The sequence below is a fragment of the Trachymyrmex cornetzi genome, unplaced genomic scaffold, assembly GCF_001594075.2.
Source record: "Trachymyrmex cornetzi isolate Tcor2-1 unplaced genomic scaffold, Tcor1.1 scaffold83, whole genome shotgun sequence".
NCBI lineage: Eukaryota > Metazoa > Arthropoda > Insecta > Hymenoptera > Formicidae > Trachymyrmex > Trachymyrmex cornetzi.
This window is the reverse complement of record NW_017300169.1, coordinates 3,526,836-3,540,854: the sequence shown is the minus strand read 5'-3', so window position 1 is coordinate 3,540,854 and position 14,019 is coordinate 3,526,836. Positions and strand designations below refer to the sequence as shown.

General features: G+C 33.0%; 1 protein-coding gene across 1 annotated transcript in view; it reads right to left on the bottom strand.

Moving 5' to 3' along the window:
• LOC108768885 (early growth response protein 1-B) overlaps nt 1–14,013 on the bottom strand; it is a 23,493-nt gene extending 9,480 nt beyond the window's left edge. Inside the window, exon 1 of the mRNA XM_018519556.1 lies at nt 13,955–14,013. The gene's annotated coding sequence lies outside the window, so the exon portion shown is untranslated. The remainder of the gene's footprint in view (nt 1–13,954) is intronic.
• Nucleotides 14,014–14,019: the final 6 nt, after the last annotated feature.

Here is a 14,019-nt window from a genome sequence, read left to right as displayed (position 1 = left end):
CCCGCCGCTCGCGCCGTGTATCTATCCGCTCTCTTTGTATTTCTCCCTTTCTCTCTCTCTCTCTCTCTCTCTTCAATTTTCTTTAATTTGGTTCTTATTCTATTTTGTGTATTCTATTTTTATTTTATTTTTGCTGAATTTATTATATGCTTGAGCGTTTCTTCTTTCTTTTTGTAACTAATTTTCTTTAATTTTTGAAATTTTCTCTGTTCTCAATGTCACATTTGCATTAATCTGTTCTTAAAGGGCATAGCTCTAGAACGGTAATAAATGCCCTATCTATCTATACATCTCTCATTCCTCCTATTTGACGCACTTTTTATTTCCTTTTTGAATTATCCTACGATAAGAAGGGTGTACCTTTATTATAATTCTGTAAAAAAGCTCAATGCGCGTTTCTTTAATAATCGAAATCGAGTAGAAATATGCGATAATACGCAGTCAGATTTGCACAAAGCGAGATACATGCCGCTATATATTATATACATTCTCGATCTTTACGTAATGTTGAAAGATATCGATTTAATTTATATATAGAATATAGATAATCTCCAAATCTATTCTATTCTGGAGGTAATGTTATTGATGACGAAATTATAACTATTAGGAAATGAATGCTAGCAAACGGTTTTGCTTTCAGATAATGCGAACACTAGACCTATAATTAATGAGACTACCAAATAAGTCGATACTCTTGAAGAATACGTCATACCTATTATTGATCTCTCTTATATTTTTTATTATCGTAGACTATCCAAGTCAGTTTAACATATTTAATTACTTTTTTAATTTAACGACAAATATTATAATTAGCGCGCAGTTTGCTTGAACTGGAAATTGTAAAAATTGACACAAAAATATTATTGAGCCAATATTATTTTGGTCTTTTTTGCTTATTTGTGTTGATTATTTTTTCGCACGGAAGAATGATCACAGGTTAATAAGATAATAATATAGAAATTGTCTCGTTTTGTTAATTTTCTGTATAATTAGACATCGGACGTTTTATAAACAGAATATAAAATATACACAAATATGCAAATATGTAAATATGCATAAATAAATATACATTTTCAGAATGTTTTTTTTTTAATAAAATGAATTTCTATTTCTGTCTTTCCAATCTACTTTCTAAAAAAATATGCAATCGCATATAAAAATTCATTTTCTAGTAACATAATAACGCATACAAGATTACTCTACAAGATGATCTCACGCGTGATATGCGTTAATACTATGTTGTGTCCAATCGAGTTTATGTAAAAATCAGTGCACGTACACAAAGAGCAAAGAGACAGTGACGCACGCCAACGACGTTGATCTGGCATAACAAAATGTTCTAAATTTACCAATGGCTCTCGACGAGGTGGTGGGCGCGCACTATTCGTGGCCCTAATCGACGCGATTTTGCGCGGGCGAGCGACGCTATTTCAAGCCGCCACGCAACCACCTGAGCCACCCAGCATCCCCAAATACCCGGGATGACTAGTGTGACGAGCGTCGAATATTTTCCTATGCTGCCGATGAGTCAGTCAACCGATGATGCGAGATTTTTGGCAGTGATTACCGTCGCTCGTCCTCTCACGATCACGTTGCATCGCTTCTCGTCCTCGCTCGGTTGTCGCCACCTTTCTGCGTTGTATATCTTTTATTGATCGACGCGCGAGAGACGCAGGTCGTGTACGGAAGATAAATAAGAATCCGCGTGCGATAACGATGCGCGATCGATAGTCATGGGAATTCTATGTTGACGCGAGATGTGTAAATTAAGATGTTTTTGGGGATGACGCTATACGTAAAATTACGTGAAAAGTGAACAATACGAGATGTTCTGGCACGCGCGCGATTTTGAATTCCTTTCGAACGATGCGCTTTAAACGTCACACTATGAGTTCTTGATACACGAAAGTTAGATATCTATTTAAAAACTTGAAATACAAAGGAACTGAATAATCTATATAGAACATTCGTTTGAAGAAAGTCAGATTTAAAAGAAGCATATTTAGTAGATTTAAAGGAAAACGTTCATTCCTACGATTAAAACGGATCTTCTGTTTGAGTGTTTAATTATATATGTATGTATGACATTCAACAGGACGGAATTAGTGTTAATTATTTAACCAATTAATAGAAATAATTTAAATAATTCGATTTTCGATCTAAGCGGATCTTAATGCTAAATGCAATCTTTTTGCAAATATATTATTTTAATTATATTATTAATTATTTAACATCTAATAGAAGTAACGCGGTTTCTGCTATTTAAATATTCTTATGCCTGTTTTTATCTATGTAGATTAATTTAATCTCGTTCAACTTATCATTCATTTTTTTCTAGTTTTAAAAATTAGAAAGAGATGAAAAGTAAGTTGAACCGAGATTAAAGTTCATCTACATTGATGAAAACGATCATTGATAAAAAAGATCATTCAATTTTGTCTTATTCAATAATACAATATTTACAATTTTTAATATTTACTCCCATGTTTGTATCCTTAAACTGTCATACTTAATTTTAATGGAATCATACTAAAAAATTCTTTTTTAAATTCTATTTAGAACACTTTAATAAGATTCATACTAAAAAAATTAATAAAGTATCTTTTAAGATTGTAATGCGAATACATAAAATATAAAGGATCTAAACAAACAACCGGGATCTTTAGTGCTTAAATAGTTCGGTGTGAATTTACATATTATTACATATCTAATCCTGCAAACTGCGTGTCGAATTTAATTTTCAGTCTTAAGACACAATTCTAACAAAACCAGAGTAGTAATATCACAAATTAAATTAATAAGCAATTTAAAAATATTGATGCTCATAGGCATCTTAGAAAAATTTTAATAAGTATCTAAAAAATTAACTTTTTTTCGAACTTTTGACTATTTTTCCAACGCGCACATTATTATGTACGTCTGATCTCAAATGATGTACATACACTGAAAGAAAAGATTGACTGAATATAGCATAATATTTTTAATTGGTTGCAGCAGCCAATTAAAAATGCTATATTTTATCATCTAATTTACTGTAGCAGCCAATCTTTTCCTTCAGTGTAAAACTAAATAATATCAACGGATAATGTTTTCAAATATGATGTATGTTACAATATACACATGGAGGTTAAATTACGTGCAACGTGACTTTAATGACGTCGTTCTTTTCTAGTCTTTCTATTAATTGCAACTTAAAGCGACGTGTACCATTAAAAAAATTTAACATGATATCTCGAAAACTAAAAATATTGACTACGATTTCAAGGGAACACGGTGATAAATGTGTCGCGAAGAAGTGTGCGAGTAACTACACGCTTCTCACGCTTTGTATCGCCGTTTATGCGAAACAGCCGCTGCAGGCGATGTATTTTAAATCGCTCCTGTACCGCGGCGATCGCTATTACGTACTTTGATGCTACGCGAGCGGTGAGTCACGATGATTCGCGACGACTCGTGAGGCTTTCGCACGTTTTTGCGCGACATGTTACCGAGATCGTTGATTAATGATCGTTTCCGGTAGATACGAGCATTTACTTCGACCTTTCAGGAGCTTGTACTGCAATGATGAGAGCGTTATTTCCGATTATGACAGTCGCCGCGGCAGAATTATCTACATCGGATCAACGGGAGCGTAATTTAATTAAGAAACTCTTAACGAGATAAGATCCACAAGATCGTTCAAGATCATTCAAGATCTTAAAGACTCGATGACTCTTCAATACGGAGAAAGTCGCAGGCAATCTTTAGATATCTTCAATTCATCGAGGATCGAGAATTAAATGTTAAATCGATAAAAGATGCAGAGTTCTAAGGGAGAATTGCGGAAAAAGAATAATTCTCTTTACAGTTATATTAATGACTAACCAGCGGCGCTTCTAAAATCACTGGTTACAGGCTGTATTACCTACGCTATTTATCATAAGCCCATGGAACGAGGCTCGAGTTCTTCTCACGTATACATTAGAATGAAATCGCCGAAGCAATTATCGAACAAAAGTACAATTTATATTGCTCAGTGTGAAATGCTCAAACGAAAAATAAACGATAGTGATTTTCTGCTAATTCTTTCATAAATGCCAAAGTATCGATTGTCGAATTGATAAACTCGAGCGACGTAATGGTCAATGTCAAAGCTGAATTAAATTGGACGAATGAAGTCATAGGGATCGTAAAGTATGATATGATATTAGTAAAAAAATACATATTCGTGAAAAAAATGTGTATATATATATATATATATATATATATATATAAATTGTAAATAGTTTGACTAGACTGTTGCGATTTTCGATAAGAGCTTGGCGGCGAAGTGACCAAAAGTAATATAATGATACGGACTTTCTAAAAACGGAGGCATTCGATGGTCTCTAAGAAGTATGTAAATTTATTAGCGCGGAGGCGTAGACGCGAATTTACTATCACGTAGAGAACTGTGCATTTTAACTACAATTTATATCGCACTTCCTCGTTTCCGCGACCTTTTAACGCGTAGTTCTGTTACAATGAGCACTTACGCGAGGGACACACGTCTAAGACCGCTCATCGTGGCCGGGATATCGCGATTGTAACTACCATTATGTCGTACTCCATGCCCGAGAATTTGATTTTTCCGAAAGGCATCGTGGCACCCAGCCTCTATATTTACACTCACGCGTAAAAAGGTATAAACTTGTTCCGCGCGGGGTGTCGGCGCTTTATGTTGGTACACTCTTTTTTTTTAACAATTCTCTATTAATAATGACCGGAGCAGCGGAAAAAGATTTACCACGTGAAGAAGTTACAAAAGCGTAATGCAAGAAAATATTAATAAACCGTGATAACGTCAGGGCAAGGCTAACGTGGTAAGTGGGGAGAGTCTGAACTGACTAAAAATATAATTGCTTTACGAACCGCGGATGTGGATACTTTATATAAAATTTCTGTTAAAAATATAATGTTTAAAATAGTGTGGATGCATAATAAAATAGGAGAGAGAGAAGGAGAGATAGAAAGAAAAAGACAGAGAAAAGGGAGAAGAAGAGAGAGAGAGAGAAAGAGAGGATAAGAGATCGCGCGTATAAAATCAGGAAGCAAAAAAGGATATTACACGCTTTTTACTTTTTTCTATCGCGGAAAAGCTGTAACCGATATTTTCAAAGTTATTACCGAGATAAAAATTATTTTTATATTACAAATTTATAACGTTTCTATACATACACGTATATACAAAGTAGCGTTATATGCTGATTTTCTTGAACTTGATCTTTTTTTAGAAATATTTTTTATTATAGATAATATTCTTTTCAATTTTTATTATTAGATATTGTGCTATTTTTTAAATTCAAAATAAATTTTGATCATAATGTATTAGATATAAAATTAATATATGCTTAACGAATTTCGTCCCCGTTTGCGTACAAGCGACAGGATATGGTTAACGTGATGCTATAAAAGCTTCGAAGCATTCTTTAATTGATCAATTAATCAAATTCTTTTTCTTGATTGATCAATCAAATGCTTCGAAGTAGTTCAAAATATTTATAGTGAGACTATGACCGCACCCTTAGTTTCCAAACGAGAATCCATTTTCAGTCATTTGTAACACGAGAATGATTGGGTCTCAAAATGACTTCTTATCAAGAGAACCCTTTTGGGAATGATGGAAGAATTCCTAAATGAAAGGTATAATCTGATAAAAGTTCGAAGCATTCTGTATATAGATGATAACAGGATTGCCACAGAAAATGAATTTTAAAATTCTCTGACTTTTCCAGGTTTTCCCGATGGAAATGGAAAATTTTCTATGACTAATATAAAATATGTAAATTTTAACATTTAGACTCAAGGATTGTAGGAAAGCTATATTATTAAAAACGCAAAAAAAGTTTGGTAACATAGTAAAATTTTGGGTGCAAATTCAAGTGAGCAAAAAATAAATTAGTTTTGAAAAAAAATGCAGTTACGACGAAAAAGAGGAATTAAATAAAAATACTGAATATAAATTTGAATTATTTTGTTAAAATTGTTTAAAGTGCGCAAGTTTTGAACTATAAACGTCAGATATAATATTTAAAAAAATTATAACAATTATTCGGAATAGGAGCAGTTTAAGGAAATTGTGAGCAAATTTTGAAATTCCAGACTTTTTTACATTTATCCCTGACTTTTCCCGGTTTCCATGATCAATTTCAATTTCCCTGATTTTTCCCGGTTTTCCCGGTTTTCCAGGTCTGTGACAACCCTGGATAATTAGCAGGAACTCTCGTTCACTTCAATCGGAAGGTCGACGTAAAAAAATCCGCTTGGAAGCACGACTTCTGAAACAAGAATGATGCATCGATCCGAAATGCGCGTTTCACACGAGATACGGTCGTAAGTCCACCCAGACAATCCTCCCGAGACTATTTTTGCACCGTGGCCTATCGATTTCTGGGATCCTCTCCTTCTCGCGCACTATAGCCCGTGTACTTGGACGTCAACGACGGCTAACGTATAACGCGTAGTTAACCCCCTTCGTCTTGTTCCCGCTTAGTCTTATCGGTCGATGCTGACGTAGATGCTTCATACGTCTATGAGCCATTCATAGACAATAACAGCTCACCAACACGCGCGCATGCCGGCGTATTTTTATCACGCTATAGCGCACCGACGCTACAAATCCATGAAGCTATGGCGTAAAAATACATGGGAGCAACGTGTTGGTTCCGCGATTATCGTGACGATTCCCATGCAAGGCCGCTGAATATAACACTTTCCATATGAGTCCACACGGATCGTTAAATCGCGCACGTAAGCGGGTCGATTTTTTTCTTCTGCCAGGCGCGTCGTCGCGACACCCTTTTGCCTGTCATTGGCACTTATGTTTGCAAGGGTGCGTCCTGAACTCGTAATATTATCGTCGATTCGTATGATGTGGACCAAATACGCGACGTGCGTCCGAAAATTTCTTGGATACGCACGACTGTTACGGCATCAAAAATGAAACCCGATTGCACGGGTATTCATAATGCGTTCTGCATTTTCGACCGGTATAGCAACGTCATTTATTCATGATATCTCAATTTTCTTACTTCAGAAAGTTTGTCAGTTGCGTAAATTACTGTTAAGTGAGATGAAACAAACTTTCACGACCTTTTATTTTTCCATAATCGTATTTGAGAGTTTTAAGACCACGTCGATTCTAACATTCTCGTGATGGTATATTCTCTCTTAAGAATATAGTCTCTGCGAACGTGACTGGATTTAAAAATTTATTTACTTTCTTATAAAAATTAATGTTATATATATATGAAACAAAAAGTTCAATATATGATCTATTTAAATATTTAACAGAGAGTACAATTTTATAGTTTAAATAAAAATTTTCTTATTTTATCTTCATTATTTTTTAAAAAACATATCTCCTTATTGAAATAATTTTTAATTCAGATTCTAAATTACCGATAAACTTTTGTATTACTTCTAAATACAATATAAAACAATCTATAATTTTTTCATATTTTTTTTATTTTGTTAAAAAATACATACAATTTTTAAATAAAGCATCCTTAAATAAGCTTGTTTGAGAGTAATATTAGTCGCGTGACACTAATTGAGTCTTTCATCAATTTCCTTTTTTATTTTAAATTGATCAATTTGGCTTCTGAGAGGCTGGATTATTTGAGTAATCCAAGGGAGAATATATCAAGTAGGTAAAGTGATTCTGCTGAACTATTCTGCAATTGGTGTATATGATGCTACGCGAAACAATTGTGTATACAGTGGCAAGGGCCACTTAAAGTATCTGATTTTACGCTCCGTTGAATGGGAATAGCAGGTACACTAAGACGCCAATTATATGGATCACTCAAAGACGTAAATAATACACCTGTTATCGATTATTCTCAATAAAATTTTCAAATAAAATACAATTTTTAAATTTCATAAAAAAAATTAATATGTTAGAAAAATCCGAATTGAAAAATAATCTTTAATCAAAAAATTGTTCTTTTGTCAAATCTTAAATCATGGGTGCAGAAATTCTTTTTTAAGAATTGATTAAATAAAAATTTGCTCACATATATTTATTTAAACGATTATTTTTCTCTTTAAATGTATTATTGAAAAAACGATACGTTGTCTTATCACCTATTTAATGTAGTTATTTAATTTTTTAATTTCAAAAACATCAGTTTCAATCAATACATAAATATTTAATATCACAAAGTTTATATCGTGATGAAATTTTTGGAAGCTAATTATGCCTTTCTAAAAACAAGTCTTAGAAATTTCACTAATATTAATTTATTTATTCCTCTGTCTGCAATCATATTTTTACTCCCTCTGTCTGCAATCTGTTTTTTAATAAGATATTTTAGAAAGAGGAATACCCTTCTCTTTACTTCGGAAAAATTTGAGAGTAAAACTTTATTTATATCAAAAAAGATTTAGATTGCAAATGGAGGATTAAAGAATGACTCATCAATGGCTACATATCATCGATATTTAAATTAACATTGTGTTATTCAGTTGTTGAAGAATTTCATGATATCGTTAATCGATTTCACGCTACCGATATCTGCAAGAATGGATCAAATAATTATTATCGGTGTGACATTTCGTGTTACACGAAGAGCGATGTTGACTTTCATTTTAATCGCGCTGCATGATTATACCCTGATAAAGACGCTTGTGACGCAATATCGACGTTTGCACTTCTTACGTTATCATATACGTAATTTAGTTTACGATAAAAATTTTATTGTGTTTTACGATCGATTGTCAGGGTGGATATACGTCAGCTTTGACGTATGCGATAAATTTGTGACGGCTATTCGGCATATGCCCGTACTATATCACGCGATGTAGGCGTAATGAAGCAACGATATTATCCTGCAATTGTTTTATTTTAATCTAAATATATATAGCTAATTTGTGGCAATACTGCCACATTAGCCACATTATCCTCCAGAATATTCTTCCAGAATATTTCTCGGTAAATTATCTTAAATAAATCGTATATATAATTTCATATTTATTTCCTCTCGAGGATTATTTTTGAAAAGATTTCTTGAGAAAATGTTCACGACACAAAAAGTCACTGATAATAAGAAAAAGGCTAATTTTTGTGATTATTATCCCATCGATCATACTGATGTATACAAGATAAAAGGACTCTTCGAGATATAAAATCTTGAATAAATAAAGGATAAATAATGGATAAATCAATAAGAACTATATAAGACTATCGGGGGTGCACAGATTCTTTTTTAAGAATTGATTGATTTGCTCACATAATTGAACAAATATCTTTTCTCTTTCATAAATTGTAATATTATTGTAAAAAAAACATGTTACTCTTTATCATATTATTTAACGTTTATTATGTATTTATATTTAAAGTACATTAAGTAATATGATGGATATGATAGATATCTAATGTAATTTTTTAATAAAAAACATTTTTAGTCGATACCTAAATATTTAATATACACAGTTACATTTGTATCACGATGAATTTTTATAGCACCCTCGAATTTAAAGGAGACACTTCTGTTGCAAGAAATTTTGTGGTTAAACGCAACGTGACGTATCATAAAAATTAATGCGCACAGATACTTTCTGCTAAGAACTTTTATGCGCGACTCTGCGAGAGAAAGAAGAGAGAGTGCGAGCAGAATCAGCATTATTAAAAGGACGTCAATGAGAGTCGAGCATCTAGAGAGAAAGAGAGAGAGAGAGGGAGAGAGAGAGAGAGAGAAAGACAGAGACAGAGGAGAAAGAGAGAAGGTGACTCGTTCCCTTTTATCCGCCCACTGTGGGTTCGTGTATGATGTACGATTTCCTGTCTTACGAATCCATACAATAATAACGAAATGTCAGGCGTGTACATGCGATTTACTATGCGTTACCATACGAAGGTACGACACTTTAGATAATGACCTACGCAAAGTGTGTGCTTTAATCCATTGCGTGCATACACGAATGGGAGAAAAAGATTTCTCTCGCACACGAAATCCGCGTAAACAGCACTTTGAAGCATTCAAGCAAAAATGTAACGTTGATGAAGACATTTTCACGAAGGACTAGATTAAACATAAATCTCTGCAAGCTTTGGATGTCCTTTAAATGAGAATCAGCTATTATCGGACTTTTAATCGTTTTAACGTCGATGGGAGGCGTTTCGGTCCCTTGTATAAACTTGACCTGGTGATGTAACACGCCCAATTCAGCGGGACTACCGATGGCCTATGGAATTAAGAGTTATCGGTTCTTCAATATCTTTCTCGGCTCGTGTTGGATGACTCAATACTCGCGCTTTTTCTCCCTTTCGTCCTTTTATATTTATATTATCTTTCGCAAGCGGCGCCGTCTAGAAAGTATTAGACATAGAAAAATCTGTTTATGAAATAATTATTCCTAGCATATTATAATCTTCGGGTTCAAGAGTCGTGGAGTTAAATTATTCTATCTGTGCAGAATATATGATGTACAGAACATGGCAATAAAAAGTTTCTCAAAAATCAGTGCATTCTCAGGATATAAGAATATTTCAAATGATAAACGCGTGTCTTTAAAGTCTGCAATTTCTCTCTAAAAGTTAAAATTTCTCTTTCTCTGTTAAATGCTCTGTACGATAGTTTTCGTATTTACTGTAACAGTCAAAATTTCGTCTTTTTTATAATGTCGAAATCGTGTTGGGTTCCTAAATGGCAATTAAGTTTCTAACACGCTAGATTGCTTGTGACGACTTTGTCTTCCGTTAAATTATAAATATTAATAAAAAAATTGTGTTTTGTGACGATGAAATTATTTATACAAGTATTATAAAAAATATGTCTAGTACAAAAGTTATGTGATGTTTTATCACAAGAGTCTGAGTCAATTTGCGTACGAATCACCGATCTTGCAATCTCGACTATCAATGATGACAGCCATCCGACGGCAAGATCTAAAATCGCGCGTAAACTTGTATCTCGAACGTAATTTCGAAGTCTTATCGATATTTTAAGATATGAATTTAATTTAATTTTTATAATATTAAATCCGAAAGTTTATGTATTACATACACGTGTACACAATGAATTTGTTAAATTCTTACATATATTTCGATACACCGCATAAATTAAAAGCTGTATTTTGCCGTCGGTAAAACTTTGTAGATCATCTCTCTATTCTCTCTGTCATTTCTCTCTAAATTCATTTAATAATTTAATGTCTAGCAAATCAATACACCCCCGTAATGCTGTTTAAAATTTCCGTCGGTTTATAGGTTTCGATCCCATCAATTCGAAATAACAATAGCGGATATTTTTATTATGAATTTTATTAACGTTGATAATTTTGTTATTTTTTGTATGCTTAGTTATTTATACTTATTGTATGTATTTTATTGTATATTTATTGTGTATTTAAGTATAAGTGTTGTATGTACTAAAATATTACGAGATACTATTAATTCTTATAAGTAAACAGAAGAGAAGATATATACATATTTGTACTGAAATCAATTTGGACAACAAAAAATTGTATATGCGATTTATGTGTAGAAATATAACCATAACAAATATATGTCATACTTATTAAATATTGTTTTCGCTTTATCGAGTTATAAGTAAAAGATTCAAATATCATAAAACATTCAACGTTTGACGTCTGACAAAATTGACGTATTGAGAAGCATTTGTCAGATATTTTTCGCACATTAAGGCAAATTATTATTGTTTTATTATTAAGGTTTGTAGCAAAGTTATATATGTCTGAGTTATAATATTGTTGTTTTCAACGTGGTTAATAGTATAGAAGGCTGTATAGCAGATAATTCGTTAGTTGCTTCTATTATTTCCTCTGTCAATATCATTACGTGATATATATCACTATTTGCAGCAATTGGTTAGAAACGAATTAATTTAATTAATAATTACGAACTTAACAGCGAATAATCCGTTCTAAGAATTGCTGTTACGGGTTAAGTGAATACAAGCTACGGGTTGCGTTCGAGCTAAAGTAATGTGAGTATGTCTTGCTTAATTTTAATATTTAGTTAATAATTCTTACATTTTTCGAAATATCGAATGGACGGCTCAATTGGTAGCATCGGGTCGATCGCAATTTATGCAATTTTAAGTAAGAAATTTGGTGGTAAAAAATGAATAGCGATTTTTACTCCGATTTTTTTAACAATGATGGTCCTATAGAAGCGTATTCACTAGCGAAAACATTGACATGCGTTGGGGATATATCAGGCTAATATTGCATGAATTGCAATTCTGATATTGGAAAAGTAATTATTTCCCCACCCCTCCCCCAACCCCCGGAAATAATTGACGTTAACGACTTTTGAGGAGATTCTCGCGTTGAAATATAAGATAAGTCTATATATATATATATATAATACAAAAGTTAATGGTATTAACAATATCTAAAAAAATTTCATTGACTTTTACTGTACCACTTTGAAAATATTTAATTTCTAAATTTATAAAATTTTGCAAGTAAACGTGTAACTTTATCCTGTAAGATATTTTTTTTTTTAATTGAGACACTTATATAAGATAAATTAAAAAATCGTTATAATTACAAAGTAAACACATTCATTGAAGAAAAAAGAACAAAAGAATGTTGTCAAATGAATGATACATCAAATAAGCATTTTATAACTTTTATTTTGTCATTTAAAAAACATTTAATATCAAAATCAACAATATTATTATTAGTCCGATTGAAACTTTTGCCGAAACTGAACCAAAACGCTCGGCTACATGTCAATTTGAATCGAAACCGAAACTTAAATTAAAAAATAGAAATCCTATAAAGGTCGTATGTATCTATATGCCCATATATCATACACATTTTCTTCATAAATATCATAATTTTTTGAAACAATAATTAAATTCTGGTCGAAATCGAAAACCGAGATTTCGGTTGTGTGTCAATTTTGGTCAAAGAATATAAGTACTTCTTCTTTATAAACATCATAATTTAATTATTAAAACTAATTACATATGTTAAAATTAATATTTATCAAGAAGAGGTATATGGTTTCAGTCGAAACTGACATGTAATAAGGTTCGTTTTCAGTTTCGGTAAAAATTTCGGTCGTACTCTAATGATTATATATACTAGCATTACAGCGAATTAGATATTTTCAAATAAACTGTCTATTGATTAGAAAATAGCGCTAAAATCTCCTTAAGAATGTCTTTAAAACGTCTGCATTATTAATTACGACCATACAAAGGTACCGATAAAGTTTTCGTTCACCAAAGTTTAAACGGTTTGTGTTAGGATAACCGTGATCTCAGCTTTGCGTTTGATTTCTATCGTTATCAACAACGCGCGAAGTCCACGAAGGTCTCTCACAAGCCACATTCGCGTGGTGACAAGAAATTTAATAGCTAGTCTAGAAATACAGGTTTCGTCGTGCTGATCTTAAAACTCTTAAAGATCGATTATCATACATACAGTCGCGCGAGGAGTGTGTTTGGACTGGTGTTAATACCGGTAGCTGTACGAGTCAGTGTTCCTGCCGATAGATAGAAGAAAAGTACGACAAAAAGGAAAGAAACGTTGAATGACTCGAGAGTGACATAAACCGTGTTTCTCGCGATTGTCAATGCGTGTGGCGTTGCAAGAAAAATCATCGGAGAATGTCGGAAAAGACAATTCCGAATCCACTTTGAATCTTCGCGGCAAAGTGGAAGATATTCGCGGTTCTTCAGAGAAAAGGGGGAGGGGAGGGAGGAAGAAAGAAAACATTCCCTTGAACCTTCCATTCGATTTCGCATCGTTCTGAATCAGTGTTGCCAGATTTGCTGCATTTCTAACTATATTGGTACCCTGGTACCACATCGCAGACAGCAAATGAAAGAGACAAACCAAAATTTTTGATACCTTTTGACTCAATCTGGTACATTTTTGCCATTTAGTTGTACAATTGACTTATTGCTTCTGGTAACACCGTTCAGAATACTCGTCGCAAGTACTCGGACATTACCTGACGGCGGCGGCACGTGATGATGATGATGGTGAAGATGATGATATCCCAGGGCGGGCGGTGGC